Genomic DNA, 20,074 nt, shown 5'->3' with positions numbered 1-20,074 from the left:
TCTCCTCCACAACATTATCTTTTTCCTGAGTGAATACTGACGAAAAATATTCATTTAGTATCTCGCCTATCTCTTCAGACTCTACACACAACTTCCCATCCCTGTCCTTGACTGGTCCTACTCTGTCCCTAGTCATTCGCTTATTCCTGACATACCTATAGAAAGCTTTTGGGTTTTCCTTGATCCTTCCTGCCAAATACTTCTCATGTCCCCTCCTTGCTCGTCTTAGCTCTCTCTTTAGATCCTTCCTCGCTACCTTGTAACTATCCATCGCCCCAACTGAAACTTCACACCTCATCTTCACATAGGCCTCCTTCTTCCTCTTAACAAGAGATTCCACTTCTTTGGTAAACCACGGTTCCCTCGCTCGGTACCTTCCTCCCTGCCTGACCGGTACATACTTATCAAGAACACGCAATAGCTGATCCTTGAACAAGCTCCACTTATCCAGTGTGTCCAAAACTTGCAGCCTACTTCTCCACCTTATCCCCCCCAAGTCACGTCTAATGGCATCATAATTTCCCTTCCCCCAGCTATAACTCTTGCCCTGCGGTGTATACTTATCCCTTTCCATCCTTAACGTAAACGTCACCGAATTGTGGTCACTGTCCCCAAAGTGCTCACATACCTCCAAATCCAACACCTGGCCTGGTTCATTACCCAAAACCAAATCCAATGTGGCCTCACCTCTTGTTGGCCTGTCAACAAACTGTGTCAGGAAACCCTCCTGCACACACTGAACAAAAAACGACCCATCTAATGTACTCGAACTATATCTTTTCCAGTCAATATTTGGAAAGTTAAAGTCTCCCATAATAACTACCCTGTTACTTTCGCTCATATCCAGGATCATCTTCGCCATCCTTTCCTCTACATCCCTAGAACTATTTGGAGGCCTATAGAAAACTCCCAACAGGGTGACCTCTCCTTTCCTGTTTCTCACCTCAGCCCATACTACCTCGGAAGATGAGTCCCCATCTAGCATCCTCTCCGCCACCGTAATACTGCTCTTGACTAGCAGCGCCACACCTCCCCCTCTTTTGCCTCCTTCCCTGAGCTTACTAAAACACCTAAACCCCGGAACCTGCAACATCCATTCCTGTCCCTGCTCTATCCACGTCTCCGAAATGGCCACAACATCGAAGTCCCAGGTACCAACCCATGCTGCCAGTTCCCCTACCTTATTTCGTATACTCCTGGCATTGAAGTAGACACACTTCAAACCACCTACCTGAACACTGGCCCCCTCCTCCGACGTCAAATCTGAGCTCCTGACCTCTATACTCTCATTCTCCCTTACCCTAAAACTACAATCCAGGTTCCCATGCCCCTGCTGCATTAGTTTAAACCCCCCCAAAGAGCACTAACAAATCTCCCCCCCAGGATATTTGTGCCCCGCAGGTTCAGATGTAGACCATCCTGTCTGTAGAGGTCCCACCTTCCCCAGAAAGCGCCCCAGTTATCCAGAAATCTGAATCCCTCCCGCCTGCACCATCCCTGTAGCCACGTGTTTAATTGCTCTCTCTCCCTATTCCTCATCTCACTATCACGTGGCACGGGCAACAACCCAGAGATAACAACTCTGTTTGTTCTAGTTCTGAGCTTCCATCCTAGCTCCCTGAAAGCCTGCCTGACATCCTTATCCCCTTTCCTACCTATGTCGTTAGTGCCAATGTGGACCACGACTTGGGGCTGCTCCCCCTCCCCCTTAAGGACCCGGAAAACACGATCCGAGACATCACGTACCCTTGCACCTGGGAGGCAACATACCAAACGTGAGTCTCTCACGCTCCCACAAAATCTCCTATCTGTGCCCCTGACTATAGAGTCCCCAATTACTAATGCTCTGCTCCTCTCCCCCCTTCCCTTCTGAGCAACAGGGACAGACTCTGTGCCAGAGGTCTGTACCCCATGGCTTACCCCTGGTAAGTCGTCCCCCCCACAAGTATCCAAAGCGGTATACTTGTTTCTCAGGGGAACGACCGCAGGGGATCCCTGCACTGACTGTTTTTTCCCCGTCCCTCTTACAGTTACCCATCTATCTCCAATCTTTGGTGTAACTAATTCCCTGAAGCTGCTATCTATGACCCCCTCTGCCTCCCGAATGATCCGAAGTTCTTCCAACTCCAGCTCCAGTTCCCTAACTCGGTCTTGGAGGAGCTGGAGATGGCAGCACTTCCTGCAGGTAAAATCAGCAGGGACACTAACGGCATCCCTCACCTCAAACATCCTGCAGGAGGAACATTGCACTCCCTTCCCTGCCATTCCTCTAACTTTCTACCAAGATCTGGCTAACAACTAAATTAAATTTTTTTTATAGATTTAAAAAAAAAAAAAAATATTATTAATAACAATAATAAAATATGGTACTTACCTCACACCAAAGGGTTTTATTATTAGGTTAGAGGAGGAGGGCGGGTGGGAGACACTACACGTGTAGTGTCTCGGGTTTCCTCTCCACCAGAATTTATTGGTGAGGGTCTTCCCAGACGTCCGCGGGTCGACTTCCTGTTCCCACCTTAAACACTAGAATTTTTAAAAAAAATTTATTTAAAGGAGAAACTTACCTCCCAGAAATCACTTCCGCACTGCCCCCGCGGCAATGGACTAACCTGCTCCGCTCCTGCTGAAATCGACTTGGCCTGCAAGGTAAGCAAGTTGTTAATCTCTACGTGCTCCATCTCACTGCGATCTCACTTTCCATCTCTGCGTGCTCCATCTCACTGCGATCTGACTTTCCATCTATGCGTGCTCCATCTCACTGCAACCTTTCCATCTCTGCGTGCTCCATCTCACTGCAATCTCACTTTCCATCTCTGCGTGCTCCATCTCACTGCAACCTTTCCATCTCTGCGTGCTCCATCTCACTGCGAATTCACTTTCCATCTCTGCGTGCTCCATCTCACTGCAACCTTTCCATCTCTGTGTGCTCCAGCTCACTGCAACCGTTCCATCTCTGCGTGCTCCATCTCACTGTGATCTCACTTTCCATCTCTGCGTGCTCCATCTCACTGCAATTTCACTTTCCATCTCTGCGTGCTCCATCTCACTGCAACCTTTCCATCTCTGTGTGCTCCATCTCACTGCAATCTCACTTTCCATCCCTGCGTGCTCCATCTCACTGCAACCTTTGCAACTCTGCGTTCTCCATCTCACTGCAACCTTTCCATCTCTGTGTGCTCCATCTCACTGCAACCTTTGCAACTCTGCGTTCTCCATCTCACTGCAACCTTTCCATCTCTGCGTGCTCCATCTCACTGCGATCTCCCTTTCCATCTCTACGTGCACCATCTCGCTGCAACCTTTGTGTCTCTGCGTGCTCCAACTCACTGCAACCTTTCCATCTCTGCGTGCTCCATATCACTGCGATCTCACTTTCCATCTCTGCGTGCTCCATCTCACTGCGATCTCACTTTGCATCTCTGCGTTCTCCATCTCACTGCAACCTTTCCATCTCTGCGTGCTCCATCTCACTGCAACCTTTGCAACTCTGCGTTCTCCATCTCACTGCAACCTTTCCATCTCTGCGTGCTCCATCTCACTGCGATCTCCCTTTCCATCTCTGCGTGCTCCATCTCACTGCAACCTTTCCATCTCTGCGTGCTCCATCTCACTGCAACCTTTCCATCTCTGCGTGCTCCATCTCGCTGCAACCTTTGCGTCTCTGCGTGCTCCATCTCACTGCAACCTTTCCATCTCTGCGTGCTCCATCTCACTGCAATCTCACTTTCCATCTCTGCGTGCTCCATCTCACTGCAACCTTTCCATCTCTGCGTGCTCCATCTCACTGCGATCTCACTTTCCATCTCTGCGTGCTCCATCTCACTGCGATCTGACTTTCCATCTCTACGTGCTCCATCTCACTGCAACCTTTCCATCTCTGCGTGCTCCACCTCACTGCAACCTTTCCATCTCTGCCTCCTCCATCTCACTGCAACCTTTCCATCTCTGTGTGCTCCATCTCACTGCGAGCTAACTTTCCATCTCTGCGTGCTCCATCTCAGTGCAACCTTTCCATCTCTGCGTGCTCCATCTCACTGCAACTTTTCCATCTCTGGGTGCTCCATCTCACTGCAACCTTTCCATCTCTGCCTGCTCCATCTCACTGCGATCTCACTTTCCACCTCTGCGTGCTCCATCTCACTGCAACCTTTCCATCTCTGCGTGCTCCATCTCACTGCAACCTTAATTCCCAGCTCTGCGTGCTCCATCTCACTGCAATCTCACTTTCCATCTCTGCGTACGCCATCTCATTGCAACCTTTCCATCTCTGCGAGCTCCATCTCGCTGCGATCTCACTTTTCACATCTGCGTGCTCCATCTCACTGCACCCTTTCCATCTCCGCTTTCTCCATCTCACTGCGATCTCACTTTCCATCTCTGCGTGCTCCAACTGACTGCGATCTCACTTTCCATCTCTGCGTGCTCGATCTCACTGCACCCTTTCCATCTCTGCGTGCTCGATCTCAGTGCAATCTCACTTTCCATCTCTGCGTGCTCCATCTCACTGCGACCTTTCCATCTCTGCGTGCTCCATCACACTGCAACCTTTCCATCTCTGCGTGCTCGATCTCAGTGCAATCTCACTTTGCATCTCTGCGTGCTCCATCTCACTGCGATCTCACTTTCCATCTCTGCGTGCTCCATCTCACTGCAACCTTTCCATCTCTGCGTGCTCCATCTCACTGCAACCTTTCCATCTCTGCGTGCTCCATCTCACTGCAACCTTTCCATCTCTGCGTGCTCCATCTCACTGCAACCTTTCCATCTCTGCGTGCTCCATCTCACTGCGATCTCACTTTCCATCTCTGCGTGCTCCATCTCACTGCAACCTTTCCATCTCTGCGTTCTCCATCTCACTGCAACCTTTCCATCTCTGCGTGCTCCATCTCACTGCGATCTGACTTTCCATCTCTGTGTGCTCCATCTCACTGCAACCTTTCCATCTCTGCGTGCTCCATCTCACTGCGATTTCACTTTCCATCTCTGCGTGCTCCATCTCACTGCGAGCTAACTTTCCAACTCTGCGTGCTCCATTTCACTGCAATCTCACTTTCCATCTCTTCGTGCTCCATCTCACTGCAACCTTTCCATCTCTGCCTGCTCCATCTCACTGCAACCTTACCATCTCTGCGTTCTCCATCTCACTGCAACCTTTCCATCTCTGCGTGCTCCATCTCACTGCGATCTGACTTTCCATCTCTGCATGCTCCATCTCACTGCAACCTTTCCATCTCTGCGTGCTCCATCTCACTGCAACCTTTCCATCTCTGCGTGCTCCATCTCACTGCGATCTCACTTTCCATCTCTGCGTGCTCCATCTCACTGCAACCTTTTCATCTCTGCGTGCTCCATCTCACTGCAACCTTTCCTTGTCTGCGTGCTCCATCTCACTGCAACCTTTCCATCTCTGCGTGCTCCATCTCACTGCGATCTCACTTTCCATCTCTGCGTGCTCCATCTCACTGCGATCTCACTTTCCATTTCTGCGTGCTCCATCTCACTGCAACATTTCCATCTCTGCGTGCTCCATCTCACTGCAACCTTTCCATCTCTGCATGCTCCATCTCACTGCGATTTCACTTTCCAACTCTGCGTGCTCCATCTCACTGCAACCTTTCCATCTCTGCATGCTCCATCTCACTGCGATTTCACTTTCCATCTCTACGTGCTCCATCTCACTGCAATATCACTTTCCATCTCTTCGTGCTCCATCTCACTGCAACCTTACCATCTCTGCGTTCTCCATCTCACTGCAACCTTTCCATCTCTGCGTGCTCCATCTCACTGCGATCTCACTTTCCATCTCTGCGTGCTCCATCTCACTGCACCTTTCCATCTCTGCGTGCTCCATCTCACTGCGATCTCACTTTCCATCTCTGCGTGCTCCATCTCACTGCAACCTTTTCATCTCTGCGTGCTCCATCTCACTGCAACCTTTCCATTTCTGCGTGCTCCATCTCACTGCAACATTTCCATCTCTGCGTGCTCCATCTCACTGCGATCTCACTTTCCACCTCTGCGAGCTCCATCTCACTGCGATCTCACTTTCCATCTCTGCGTGCTCCATCTCACTGCAACCTTTTCATCTCTGCGTGCTCCATCTCACTGCAACATTTTCATCTCTGCATGCTCCATCTCACTGCGATCTCACTTTCCATCTCTGCGTGCTCCATCTCACTGCAACATTTCCATCTCTGCATGCGCCATCTCACTGCGATCTCACTTTCCAGCAGAAGACAGTAGAGCGGAGCTGCTGATTGGCTTTTGCAGTGGAAATTTGCATACGTCCGTGTGCTCACCCTAACATGAAGGTGTGCCTCAGCATGAGACCCTAGCTGTTCAAGTGAAGTCAACCATCCAGCAGTGGCCAGTACAGTGGAGTTGCTGATTTGTTGTTGTGGAGGAAATTTGCATACATCCCTGTGCTCACCCTAACTTGAAGGTGTACCTCAGCAAGAGACCAAGAGCAAAGAACAAAGAAATGTACAGCACAGGAAAAGGCCCTTTGGCCCTCCAAGCCTGTGCCGACCATACTGCCCGACTAAACTACAATCTTCTACACTTCCTGGGTCCGTATCCCTCTATTCCCATCCTATTTATATATTTGTCAAGATGCCCCTCAAATGTCCTTATCGTCCCTGCTTCCACTTCCTCCTCTGGTAGCGAGTTCCAGGCACCCACTACCCTCTGCGTAAAAAACTTGCCTCGTACATCTACTCTAAACCTTGCCCCTCTCACCTTAAACCTATGCCCCCTAGTAATTGACCCCTCTACCCTGGGGAAAAGCCTCTGACTATCCACTCTGTCTATGCCCCTCATAATTTTGTATACCTCTATCAGGTCTCCCCTCAACCTCCTTCGTTCCAGTTAGAACAAACCGAGTTTATTCAACCGCTCCTCATAGCTAATGCCCTCCATACCAGGCAACATTCTGGTAAATCTCTTCTGCACCCTCTCTAAAGCCTCCACATCCTTCTGGTAGTGTGCGACCAGAATTGAACACTATACTCCAAGTGTGGCCTAACTAAGGTTCTATACAGCTGCAACATGACTTGCCAATTCTTATACTCAATGCCCCGGCAAATGAAGGCAAGCATGCCGTATGCCTTCTTGACTACCTTCTCCACCTGTGTTGCCCCTTTCAATGACCTGTGGACCTGTACTCCTAGATCTCTTTGACTTTCAATACTCTTGAGGGTTCTACCATTCACTGTATATTCCCTACCTGCATTAGACCTTCCAAAATGCATTACCTCACATTTGTCCGGATTAAACTCCATCTGCCATCTCTCCGCCCAAGTCTCCAGACAATCCAAATCCTGCTGTATCCTCAGACAGTCCTCATCGCTATCCGCAATTCCACCAACCTTTGTGTCGTCTGCAAACTTACTAATCAGACTAGTTACATTTTCCTCCAAATCATTTATATATACTACAAAGAGCAAAGGTCCCAGCACTGATCCCTGTGGAACACCACTGGTCACAGCCCTCCAATTAGAAAAGCATCCCTCCATTGCTACTCTCTGCCTTCTGTGGCCTAGCCAGTTCTGTATCCACCTTGCCAGCTCACCCCTGATCCCGTGTGACTTCTCCTTTTGTCATAGTCTACCATGAGGGACCTTGTCAAAGGCCTTACTGAAGTCCATATAGACAACATCTACTGCCCTACCTGCATCAATCATCTTAGTGACCTCCTCGAAAAACTCTATCAAGTTAGTGAGACCTGACCTTCCCTTCACAAAACCGTGCTGCCTCTCACTAATACGTCCATTTGCTTCCAAATGGGAGTAGATCCTGTCTCGAAGAATTCTCTCCAATAATTTCCCTACCACTGAAGTAAGGCTCACCGGCCTGTAGTTCCCGGGATTATCCTTGCTACCCTTCTTAAACAGAGTAACAACATTGGCTATTCTCCAGTCCTCCGGGACATCCCCTGAAGACAGCGAGGATCCAAAGATTTCTGTCAAGGCCTCAGCAATTTCCTCTCCAGCAGACCATAACTGTTCAAATGAAGACAAGCATCCAGCAGAGGGCAGTAGAGTGGAGCTGCTGATTGGCTTTTGCAGTGGAAATTTTCATACGTCCGTGTGCTCACCCTAACTTGAAGGTGTGCCTCAGCAAGAGACCCTAGCTGTTCAAGTGAAATCAACCATCCAGCAGAGAGCAGTACAGTGGAGTTGCTGATTTGCTGTTGTGGGAGAAATTTCCATATGTCCATGTGTTCACCCTAACTTGAAGGTGTACTTTAGCAAGAGACCCTCGCAATCACCACACCCCCACTACTTGCCTTCAAACAACTGCGCAACCTCAAACAAACCATTGTTTGCAGCAAACTACCCAGTCTTCAGAACAGTGACCACGACACCACACAACCCTGCCATGGCAATCTCTGCATCGACATGGATACCACCATTACACGTGAGAACACCACCCACCAGGAACACGGTACATACTCGTGCGACTCGGCCCCACACCTCAGGAAGGACATACTGGCACTGGAGCGGGTCCAGCGGAGATTCACACGGATGATCCCAGGAATGGTAGGCCTAACATACGATGAACGTCTGAGGATCCTGGGATTATATTCATTGGAGTTTAGGAGGTTGAGGGGAGATCTAATAGAAACTTACAAGATAATGAATGGCTTAGATAGGGTGGATGTAGGGAAGTTGTTTCCATTAGCAGGGGAGACTAGGACCCGGGGGCACAGCCTTAGAATAAAAGGGAGTCACTTTAGAACAGAGATGAGGAGAAATTTCTTCAGCCAGAGAGTGGTGGGTCTGTGGAATTCATTGCCACAGAGGGCGGTGGAGGCCGGGACGTTGAGTGTCTTTAAGACAGAAGTTGATAAAGCCTTGATTTCTCGAGGAATTAAGGGCTATGGAGAGAGAGCGGGTAAATGGAGTTGAAATCAGCCATGAATGAATGGTGGAGTGGACTCGATGGGCCGAATGGCCTTACTTCCGCTCCTATGTCTTATGGTCTTATGGCCAACGTTGTCTACCTCATACGCTGCAGGAAAGGATGTCCCGAAGCGTGGTACATTGGCGAGACCATGCAGACGCTGCGACAACGAATGAACGGACATCGCGCGACAATCACCAGGCAGGAATGTTCCCTTCCAGTCGGGGAACACTTCAGCAGTCAAGGGCATTCAGCCTCTGATCTCCGGGTAAGCGTTCTCCAAGGCGGCCTTCAGGACGCGTGACAACGCAGAATCGCCGAGCAGAAACTTATAGCCAAGTTCCGCACACATGAGTGCGGCCTCAACCGGGACCTGGGATTCATGTCGCATTACATTCATCCCCCACCATCTGACCTGCGAAATCCTACCAACTGTCCTGGCTTGGTACAATTCACACCTCTTTAACCTGGGGTTACCCCATCTCTGGATCTGTAAAGATTTAATCACCTGCTAATGGTCGCATTCCAAGCATTGTCTGGCATCTTTGAATTTGTCTATATATTTGTTTCTGGAACATACCTCTTCATTCACCTGAGGAAGGAACAGCGCTCTGAAAGCTCGTGACATCGAAACAAACCTGTTGGACTTTAACCTGGTGTTCTAAGACTTTGTACAAGTGAAGTCAAGCATCCAGCAGAGGGCAGTAGAGCAGAGCTGCTGATTGGCTGTTGCGGGGGAAATTTGCATACGTCCGTGTGCTCACCCTAACTTGAAGGTGTACCTCAGCAAGAGACCCCGGCTGTTCAAGTGAAGACAAGCAGACTCGAGAAGAGTGGAGCTGCTGATTGGCTGTTGCAGGGGAAATTGCTCGGCCTTTTGGCTAAGATCAAGTGTAGTCTCATTTGATCGAGGGAAGCTGAGGATTTCAATTTCGATGTCGATCGTGGATTGGAGAACTCGGAGGGATTGAAGTCGTCAAAGAGGAAAATTTGGAGCCCGGCTGCTATTGGTGGATCTACATGCTGGCCTAAACCTCTGGTTTAGGCCTAACGCCGATACAGTTCAGACCCAACGTACGAGCTATGAATGCAGCTGCATCCCGACCACCAGGCTGGGGAGTGCGAAACACTGTCCAAGTCACAGTGAAGAAAGCGGAAGGGGAGTCACCTGTGGACCGGACATTCTTCGTGAATCGGGTGCTGCTCGAGTGTTGTGGGTTTAAAGCAACAGATATTTTCTGCTTGCAAAACTTCCCCGACAATGGGTATTTTGATGTCACCTTCAAGAGTGTCGCAGCGTGCATCAAATTCTTGAACGTCTTCAAGGAAAAAGGTAACCAGAGTCCCGTCGATCCTGACTGCGGAGCCTCTGTTTATGCTACCGTCGCAGCAAAACCGGGTTGTTACACTGCACACGTACAACCCCCATGTCCCCGTGTCTGATATGCTCACGTTCCCCGCCAGGTACGCTGAGCTGAAAAATGACAGCGTGCAAGTGAAAGACACCTTCGGCATCTGGACAAGTGAGCACCAGGTCAAGGTGACCCTAAGAACGGACAGCAACGGAACCATCCTGCATCCCCCCTCCAGTTTCGCTATTGGAGTAAATCGTGGCTACCTCTACTACGTGGGACAGCCACGAGTATGCCACACCTGTGGCAAAACGGGGCATGTTGCCACAAACTGCAGTGTGACCTTCTGCAAAAACTACACGCAGGAGGGACACACGACTAAGGACTGCAAAGAAGACAAGTGCTGCAACCTGTGTGGGGAGGCCGGCCATCTTTACAGGGCCTGCCCGAAACGCGGGGCGACATATGCACAGATCATCAGCGGCGGAGTTAAAAAGGCGACCAGAGAGGAGGTGCATACACCCTCCACCGAAAAAGACACCACGGCACAGAATGCGGAAAAGCAACAGAAGGGCCCCCAACAAAAAGAGGAGGCCCCAGCACGCCCTGACAACCCAGCCCCAGCCCCATCTGACGAGGAACACTCAATGGAAGAGGAAGAGGATGGGACAAAGAATAAAGAGTCCTGGGAAACAGTGAACAGGGACAAACGAAAGAGAAAACAAAAAAAACAAACTGAAGAACCCCCCCCCCGAGGGGGAGTGGCAAAAAGCGACACCTCTCAGCCGGCGCACTTAGCGCCGACACCTCCTCCGATGAGCGAAAACAAGACAAGAATCGGCCCCAAATAAAGAGGCAAAGCACCACTTTGGAACGGGAGGCACAGCCCCCCCAGACCACCGACCGGGAAGAAAATAAAACCCGCCGAGACAATCAACCCCTGGCTCATGGGAACAGCAATATGACCAACGGCCACCAAACGCCGGACATCGAAAACAAGGTCACAGACCAACCCCCGAAAGTAACAAGCAGCAACAACCCAGGCGAAGACCGGCCTGCAGCCCCAACACCTACTGACTGCCACAACGAACGCCAGGGCCCCCCCAATGCACCTGCATCAAGTTCACGGGGCCAGTGCGGACCAGGACAGCTTTCTCAGCCCTGCAACTGTGCTCAAGTTTGCGAGCACCACCGGCATGCTGGGGAACATCCAACAGCTGGAACAGCCAACTGTATAGACTCTGGACTCTTGAGACTGGTAAATCTACCTTTTTATAATGGGTTTAAAAATTGCATCCATTAATGTGCGAAGCATCAAAGATACTTTGCGGTGTGTAGCCACACTCAACTATTTAGCAAATGTGAAAGCCGACCTACTGTTCCTGCAGGAGTGCGGAATTCCGCACCTCAGCAACTACAAGCCGGTCATCCTGGGTGGTGACTTCAACTGCATCATCGATGCGGCTGGACGATCCGGCAGAGCCGACAGCAAACTAGACGCTATGTCCAGACTCCTGATGGAAACGGTAAAAGACGCCAAGCTGCTCGACGTCTGCAGCAACCCTGCAGACGGAGCGCAGCGTAGATACACATGGTCACGGCCAGACGGGTCCGTCCGTTCCAGGGTAGACTTCTTCTTTGTGTCCCGAGCTTTCACGGTCAGGTCCACCGACGTAAGGCCGGTGTTCTTCTCTGACCACTGCCTCCTACTGGCCGACTGCCACCTGCAGGAAAACCAGGGGGTAGGCAGGGGGACATGGAAGCTGAATGTAAAACTGCTGACCCCTGAGAACCTCGAGGAACTCAGGAGGGATTACAAGAGTTGGAGAACCGTGAAACCCCTCTTTGAGGCCCCACATCTCTGGTGGGAAGCAATCAAGGGGAATATCAAGAGGTTTTTCATCCTCAAGGGCGTTCAAAAGGTAAGAGAGAAACGAGGGGTCATGTCCAGGCTCCAGGAAAGTATGCAAAATTTGCTCCAGCTGCAGGCGATGGGGGTGGATGTCAAGGAGGATCTCCAAGAGGTGAAGAGCCAGCAAGCCTCGCTCTACACCTCGGAGGCCTCCACGGTTATCTTCCGTTCCAGAGTCCGCTCCGTGGAGCAGGACGAAAAGTGCTCACGCTTCTTCTTCCAAAAGGTGCACACAGAGACCTCTGTGATCAGCAGCCTGAAGGAAGAAGATGGCTCTGTAAAGTCATCGCAGTCTGACATCCTGAGGATCAGCCAATCCCTTTATGCCAGACTGTATGACCTGAAGCCAACAGACTTCCCAGACCTTCCTGTCGACTATCACGGAGGTCATAGGCGCGAGCTGGAAAACCTGGACAAACCACTAACTCTGGATGAGCTGACAAAGGCCGTCAAGTCCTTCGAGACGAGTAAAACTCCCGGAAGCGACGGCTTACCGGTTGAGTTGTACTCGGCTCTGTGGGACTGGATGGGCCCAGACCTGCTGGAAGTGTACGAGAGTATGCTTCTGGACGGCAGCATGTCAGAATCCATGAGGAAAGGCATCATCACCCTCATCTACAAGCAGAAGGGGGAAAGGGAAGAAATTTGAAATCGGCGACCCATTTCACTGTTGAATGTGGATTATAAAATTTTAGCCAAGGTCATCGCCACTCGGGTCAAGTCTGCTCTGGAGTCGGTGATCCACCCTGACCAGACCTGTGCTGTACCCGGCAGGAAGATCTCTGATAGCCTTGCGCTACTCAGGGATTGAAGTCCCAGTCTCTCTCTCCCTATCCCAGTCTCTCTCTCTCTCTATCCCAGTCTCTCTCTCTCTCTATCCCAGTCTCTCTCTCTCCCTATCCCAGTCTCTCTCTCTCTCCCTATCCCAGTCTCTCTCTCTCTATCCCAGTCTCTCTCTCGCTATCCCAGTCTCTCTCTCTCTCTATCACAGTCTCTCTCTCTATCCCAGTCTCTCTCTCCCTATCCCAGTCTCTCTCTCTCTCCCTATCCCAGTCTCTCTCTCCCAGCCTCTCTATCTCTCTCTCCCAGTAACTCTCTGTCCCAATCTCTCTCACCCAGTAAGTCTCTATCCCAGTCTCTCTCTCCCTATCCCAGTCTCTCTCTTTCTATCCCAGTCTCTCTCTCTATCCCAGTCTCTCTCTCTCTATCTCAGTGTCTCTCTCTCTATCCCAGTCTCTCTCTCTATCCCAGTCTCTCTTTCTCTCTATCCCAGTCTCTCTCTCTCTCTATCTCCCAGTTTCTCTCTATCCCAGTCTCTCTCTCTCTCTCTCTAACCCAGTCTCTCTCTCCCTATCCCAGTCTCTCTCTATCCCAGTCTCTCTCTCTCTATCCCAGTCTCTCTCTCTATCCCAGTCTCTCTCTCTCTATCCCAGTCTCTCTCTCTCTATCCCAGTCTCTCTCTCTATCCCAGTCTCTCTCTCTCTATCCCAGTCTCTCTCTCTCTATCCCAGTCTCTCTCTCTCTCTCTATCCCAGTCTCTCTCTCTCTATCCCAGTCTCTCTCTCTATCCCAGTCCGTCTCTCTATCCCAGTCTTTCTCACTCTATCCCAGTCTCTCTCTCTCTCTATCCCAGTCTCTCTCTCTATCGCAGCCTCTCTCTCTATCCCAGTCTCTCTCTCTCTCTCTATCCCAGTCTCTCTCTCTCTATCCCAGTCTCTCTCTATCCCAGTCTCTCTCTCCATCTCTTTACCTGCCCTCTCTCTCTCTCTCTCTATCCCAGTCTCTCTCTCTCTATCGCAGTCTCTCTCTCTCTATCGCAGTCTCTCTTTCTCTCTATGCCAGTCTCTCTCTCTCTCAGCCTCTCTCTCTCTCTCTATCGCAGTCTCTCTCTCTCTGACACAGTCTCGCTCTCTCTCCTTCGCAGTCTCTCTTTCTCTATATGCCAGTCTCTCTCTCTCTCTATCGCAGTCTCTCTCTCTCTTTCTCTATCCCAGTCTCTCTATCGCAGTCTCTCTCTCTCTCTCTCTATCGCAGTCTCTCTCTCTCTATCGCAGTCTCTCTTTCTCTCTATGTCAGTCTCTCTCTCTCTCAGCCTCTCTCTCTCTCTATCCCAGTCTCTCTCTCTCTAACACAGTCGCGCTCTCTCTCTATCGCAGTCTCTCTTTCTCTATATGCCAGTCTCTCTCTCTCTATCCCAGTCTCTCTCTCTCTCTATCTCCCAGTCTCTCTCTATCCCGGTCTCTCTCTCCCTATCCCAGTCTCTCTCTCTATCCCAGTCTCTCTCTCTCTCTCTCTCTATCCCAGTCTCTCTCTCTCTATCCCAGTCTCTCTCTCTATCCCAGTCTCTCTTTCTCTATCCCAGTCTCTCTCTCTCTATCCCAGTCTCTCTCTCTCTATCCCAGTCTCTCTCTCTCTCTCTCTCTATCCCAGTCTCTCTCTATCCCAGTCTCTCTCTCTCTATCCCAGTCTCTCTCTCTCCATCCCAGTCTCTCTCCCTCCATCCCAGTCTCTCTCCCTCCATCCCAGTCTCTCTATCTCCCAGCCTCTCTCTCTCCCTCTCTCTATCCCAGTCTCTCTCTCCCTCTACCTCTCTCTCCCAGTAACTCTCTATCCCAATCTCTCTCACCCAGTAAGTCTCTATCCCAGTCTCTCTCTCCCTATCCCAGTCTCTCTCTCTATCACAGTCTCTCTCTCTATCCCAGTCTCTCTCTATCCCAGTCTCTCTCTCTCTCTCTCTCTCTCTATCCCAGTCTCTCTCTCTCTATCCCAGTCTCTCTCTCTATCCCAGTCTCTCTCTCTCGATCCCAGTCTCTCTCTCTCTCTATCCCAGTCTCTCTCTCTCTATCCCAGTCTCTCTCTCTATCCCAGTCTCTCTTTCTCTATCCCAGTCTCTCTCTCTCTATCCCAGTCTCTCTCTCTCTATCCCAGTCTCTCTCTATCCCAGTCTCTCTCTCTCTATCCCAGTCTCTCTCTCTCCATCCCAGTCTCTCTCCCTCCATCCCAGTCTCTCTCCCTCCATCCCAGTCTCTCTATCTCCCAGCCTCTCTCTCTCCCTCTCTCTATCCCAGTCTCTCTCTCCCTCTATCTCTCTCTCCCAGTAACTCTCTATCCCAATCTCTCTCACCCAGTAAGTCTCTATCCCAGTCTCTCTCTCCCTATCCCAGTCTCTCTCTCTATCCCAGTCTCTCTCTCTATCCCAGTCTCTCTCTATCCCAGTCTCTCTCTCTCTCTCTCTCTCTCTATCCCAGTCTCTCTCTCTCTATCCCAGTCTCTCTCTCTATCCCAGTCTCTCTCTCTCGATCCCAGTCTCTCTCTCTCTCTATCCCAGTCTCTCTCTATCCCAGTCTCTCTCTCTCTATCCCAGTCTCTCTCCCTCCATCCCAGTCTCTCTCCCTCCATCCCAGTCTCTCTATCTCCCAGCCTCTCTCTCTCTCCCTCTCTCTATCCCAGTCTCTCTCTCCCTCTATCTCTCTCTCCCAGTAACTCTCTATCCCAATCTCTCTCACCCAGTAAGTCTCTATCCCAGTCTCTCTCTCCCTATCCCAGTCTCTCTCTCTATCACAGTCTCTCTCTCTATCCCAGTCTCTCTCTCTCTATCCCAGTCTCTCGCTCTCTATCCCAGTCTCTCTCTCTATCCCAGTCTCTCTTTCTCTCTATCTCCCAGTTTCTCTCTATCCCAGTCTCTCTCTCTCTCTATCCCAGTCTCTCTCTCTCTCTATCCCAGTCTCTCTCTCTCTCTATCCCAGTCTCTCTCTCTCTATCCCAGTCTCTCTCCCTATCCCAGTCTCTCTCTCTCTATCCCAGTCTCTCTCTCTCTATCCCAGTTTCTCTCTCTCTATCCCAGTCTCTCTCTCTATCCCAGTCTCTCTCTCTATCCCAGTCCGTCTCGCTATCCCAGTCTTTCTCTCTCTATCCCAGTCTCTCTCTCTATCGCAGTCTCTCTCGATCCCAGTCTCTCTCTCTCCCTCTATCGCAGTCTCTCTCTCTCTATCGCAGTCTCTCTCTATCCCAGTCTCTCTCTCCATCTCTTTACCTGCCCTCTTTCTCTCTCTCTCTATCCCAGTCTCTCTCTCTCTCTCTATCGCAGTCTCTCTCTCTCTTTCTCTATCCCAGTCTCTCTCTCTCTATCGCAGTCTCTCTCTCTCTATCCCAGTCTCTCTATCGCAGTCTCTCTTTCTCGAATGCCAGTCTCTCTCTCTCTATCGCAGTCTTTCTCTCTCTATCGCAGTCTCTCTATCGCAGTCTCTCTCTCTCTATCCCAGCCTCTCTCTCTATCCCAGTCTCTCTCTCTCTATCCCAGTCTCTCGCTCTCTATCCCAGTCTCTCTTTCTCTATATCCCAGTCTCTCTCTCTCTTTCTCTATCCCAGTCTCCCTCTCTCTATCGCAGTCTCTCTCTCTCTATCCCAGTCTCTCTCTCTATCGCAGTCTCTCTTACTCGAATGCCAGTCTCTCTCTCTCTTTCACAGTCTCTCTCTCTCTAACGCAGTCTCTCTCTCTATTGCAGTCTCTCTCTCTCTATCCCAGCCTCTCTCTCTCTATCTCTCTCTTTACCTGCCCTCTCTCTATCGCAGTCTCTCTCTCTCTATCGCAGTCTCTCTCTCTCTATCCCAGTTTCTCTCTCTCTCTCTATCCCAGTCTCTCTCTCTCTCTCTATCGCAGTCTCTCTCTATCCCATTCTCCCTCTCTCTCTCTATCCCAGTCTCTCTCTCTCTCTATCCCAGTCTCTCTCTATCCCAGTCTCTCTCTCTCTCTCTTTACCTGCCCTCTCTCTATCCCAGTCTCTCTCTCTCTCTCTATCCCAGTCTCTCTCTCTCTCTCTATCGCAGTCTCTCTCTATCCCAGTCTCTCTCTCTCTCTCTATCCCAGTCTCTCTCTCTCTCTATCGCAGTCTCTCTCTATCCCAGTCTCTCTCTCTTTACCTGCCCTCTCTATCGCAGTCTCTCTCTCTCTAACACAGTCTCTCTCTCTCTCTCTCTTTACCTGCCCTCTCTCTATCGCAGTCTCTCTCTCTCTATCGCTGTCTCTCTCTCTCTATCGCAGTCTCTCTCTATCCCAGTCTCTCTCTCTCTATCCCAGTCTCTCTCTCTCTATCCCAATCTCTCTCTCTCTATCCCATTCTCTCTCTCTCTATCCCATTCTCTCTCTCTCTATCCCAGTCGCTCTCTCTCTCTCTCTCTATCCCAGTCTCTCTCTCTCTCTTTACCTGCCCTCTCTCTATCCCAGTCTCTCTCGCTCTCTCTCTATCCCAGTCTCTCTCTATCCCAGTCTCTCTCTCTCTCTCTCTCTCTTTACCTGCCCTCTCTCTATCGCAGTCTCTCTCTCTCTATTGCAGTCTCTCTCTCTCTCTATCGCAGTCTCTCTCTCTCTATCCCAGTCTCTCTCCCTCTCTCTATCCCAGTCTCTCTCCCTCTCTCTATCCCAGTCTCTCTCTCTATATCGCAGTCTCTCTCTCTCTATCCCAGTCTCTCTCTCTATCCCAGTCTCTCTCTCTCTCTCTATCGCAGTCTCTCTCTTTCTATCGCAGTCTCTCTCTCTCTATCCCAGTCTCTCTCTCTCTCTCTATCCCAGTCTCTCTCTCTCTCTTTACCTGCCCTCTCTCTATCGCAGTCTCTCTCTCTCTATCCCAGTCTCTCTCTCTCTTTACCTGCCCTCTCTCTATCGCAGTCTCTCTCTCTCTATCGCTGTCTCTCTCTCTCTATCGCAGTCTCTCTCTCTCTATCCCAGTCTCTCTCTCTCTATCCCAGTCTCTCTCTCTCTATCCCAGTCTCTCTCTCTCTATCCCAGTCTCTCTCTCTCTATCCCAGTCTCTCTCTCTATCGCAGTCTCCCTTTCTCTATATGCCAGTCTCTCTATATGCCAGTCTCTCTCTCTCTCTATCGCAGTCTCTCTCTCTCTATCGCAGTCTCTCTCTCTCTCTCTCTATCCCAGTCTCTCTCTCTCTCTTTACCTGCCCTCTCTCTATCCCAGTCTCTCTCTCTCTCTCTCTATATCCCAGTCTCTCTCCCTCTCTCTATCCCAGTCCCCAGAATGTTGCCTGGCATGGAGGGAAGACCTTATGAGGAAAGGCTGAGGGACTTGAGGCTGTTTTCGTTAGAGAGAAGGTTAAGAGGTGACTTAATTGTGAGATACATCTCTGACAAGATGATCAGTGGATTGGATAGGGTGGACAATGAGAGCCTTTTTCCTCGGATGGTGATGTCTAGCACGAGGGGACATAGCTTTAAATTGAGGGGAGATAGATATAAGACAGATGTCAGAGGTAGGTTCTTTACTCAGAGAGTAGTAAGGGTGTGGAATGCCCTGCCTGCAACAGTCGTGGACTCGCCAACACTAAGGGCATTCAAATGGTCATTGGATAGACATATGGACGATGAGGGAATAGTGTAGATGGGCTTTAGAGTGGTTTCACAGGTCGGCGCAACATCGAGGGCCGAAGGGCCTGTACTGCGCTGTGTTCTATGTTCTTGGGGGAGGTATGAGTTTTACCAAAAGTAAACCATTTGCAACTATCCCAGTCCCAAGTCAGGAAGGACCCTTTGTGTTTGTCTCGTGGGAACGGTTCTTTGTTTGTGTCTTTGTACCGACATTGTTGGGTAAAGTATGACGTTGTCTTTTTGTGTTTGTATTGAGATCTGTCCAACCTTTTTGTCTGGTGTAATATCTTTCTTATGTAATTAATGTTTTATTATTTGTATTTAAAGTTCATCATCAGACGCCTGTGAGTTTGTTCAGCAACTTTTTGCCATGGTTTTAAAAAGAAGTTAGGATCTATCAGCGTTTCACCCTGGGACCTAACTTGTCCAATATTAACATCAGCTGGGTTATCACAACAATGACAAATTAAGTCAAGCCTCAACACTCTTTCACTGCATATTTTATTGAAATTTATTGGATTTTAAATGAAGAATAAAGAAGTGATAATGTTTGACTAGTAAAGCCAGTTGAAGCAGGCACAGAACTGGCACTTTCAGCACAATCTACACAGTCAACAATCACACAGAGAATCCAGTGACTAAGGCTCATTGAAGCTCATTGGCCGTGCTTCAGGTGGTAATAAAACCTGCCACTGATCAGGAATCTGTCACTTGCAATTTGGGAATAATCTTTCTTTTCCCCCATTTACCCAATATAATTAAAATTCATAGACATTAGCCAAGATAATGCCTTCCTGATGCGGGAGCCCAGCGATCGGATTGTGAGAAGGTTCTCGCCTTCATGTCATCTTCTTAGGTGGAACCGAGACGTGGTCAACATCAGCATCGCATTCCTACCCTCACCTCCTCCAGATTTCCAAGCTGGCACCACTGTGGGTGACGGTTCATTCTCACCATCTCAGGGGGCCCATGTGTGAGCACGGGATCCCAATTTCCAACAGTGTTGCCCATATTCCAAGAACAATATGGATAGAATATTGGTCAGCTATGTGTACCAGATATTTCCTGCTGTCTGTCAGTGAAATGCTCTATTTCTGTTTGAAGATGATTATTTGGGGTTGGATAGGAGAGTGACAGAGTTTATGAATGAAATGAAAATGAAATGAAAATCGCTTATTGTCACAAGTGGGCTTCAAATGAAGTTACTGTGAAAAGCCCCTAGTCACCACATTCCGGCACCTGTTCAGGGAGGCTGGTACGGGAATTGAACCGTGCTGCTGGTCTGCTTTCAAAGCCAGCGATTTAGCCCAGTGCTAAACCAGCCCCCGAGGCCCACACTGGACGTTATTGGTTGGTTTTTGGATGTACTGTGGTGTTCCGAAGCACTCCCACTCTGAAGAATTGACAGTGTGCACGTTGCCGTAAATGCCCAGGTTCCCCAGCGGCACTGCCGGCAATGCAAATGGCTATTGCCCTCGGCGGGATGAGATCCCACCGGCAGCCAATCGGAAGCCGCCTTCTCGCCAGG

The sequence above is a fragment of the Scyliorhinus torazame genome, chromosome 9, assembly GCF_047496885.1.
Source record: "Scyliorhinus torazame isolate Kashiwa2021f chromosome 9, sScyTor2.1, whole genome shotgun sequence".
NCBI lineage: Eukaryota > Metazoa > Chordata > Chondrichthyes > Carcharhiniformes > Scyliorhinidae > Scyliorhinus > Scyliorhinus torazame.
Note: the sequence above shows the minus strand (reverse complement) of the source record.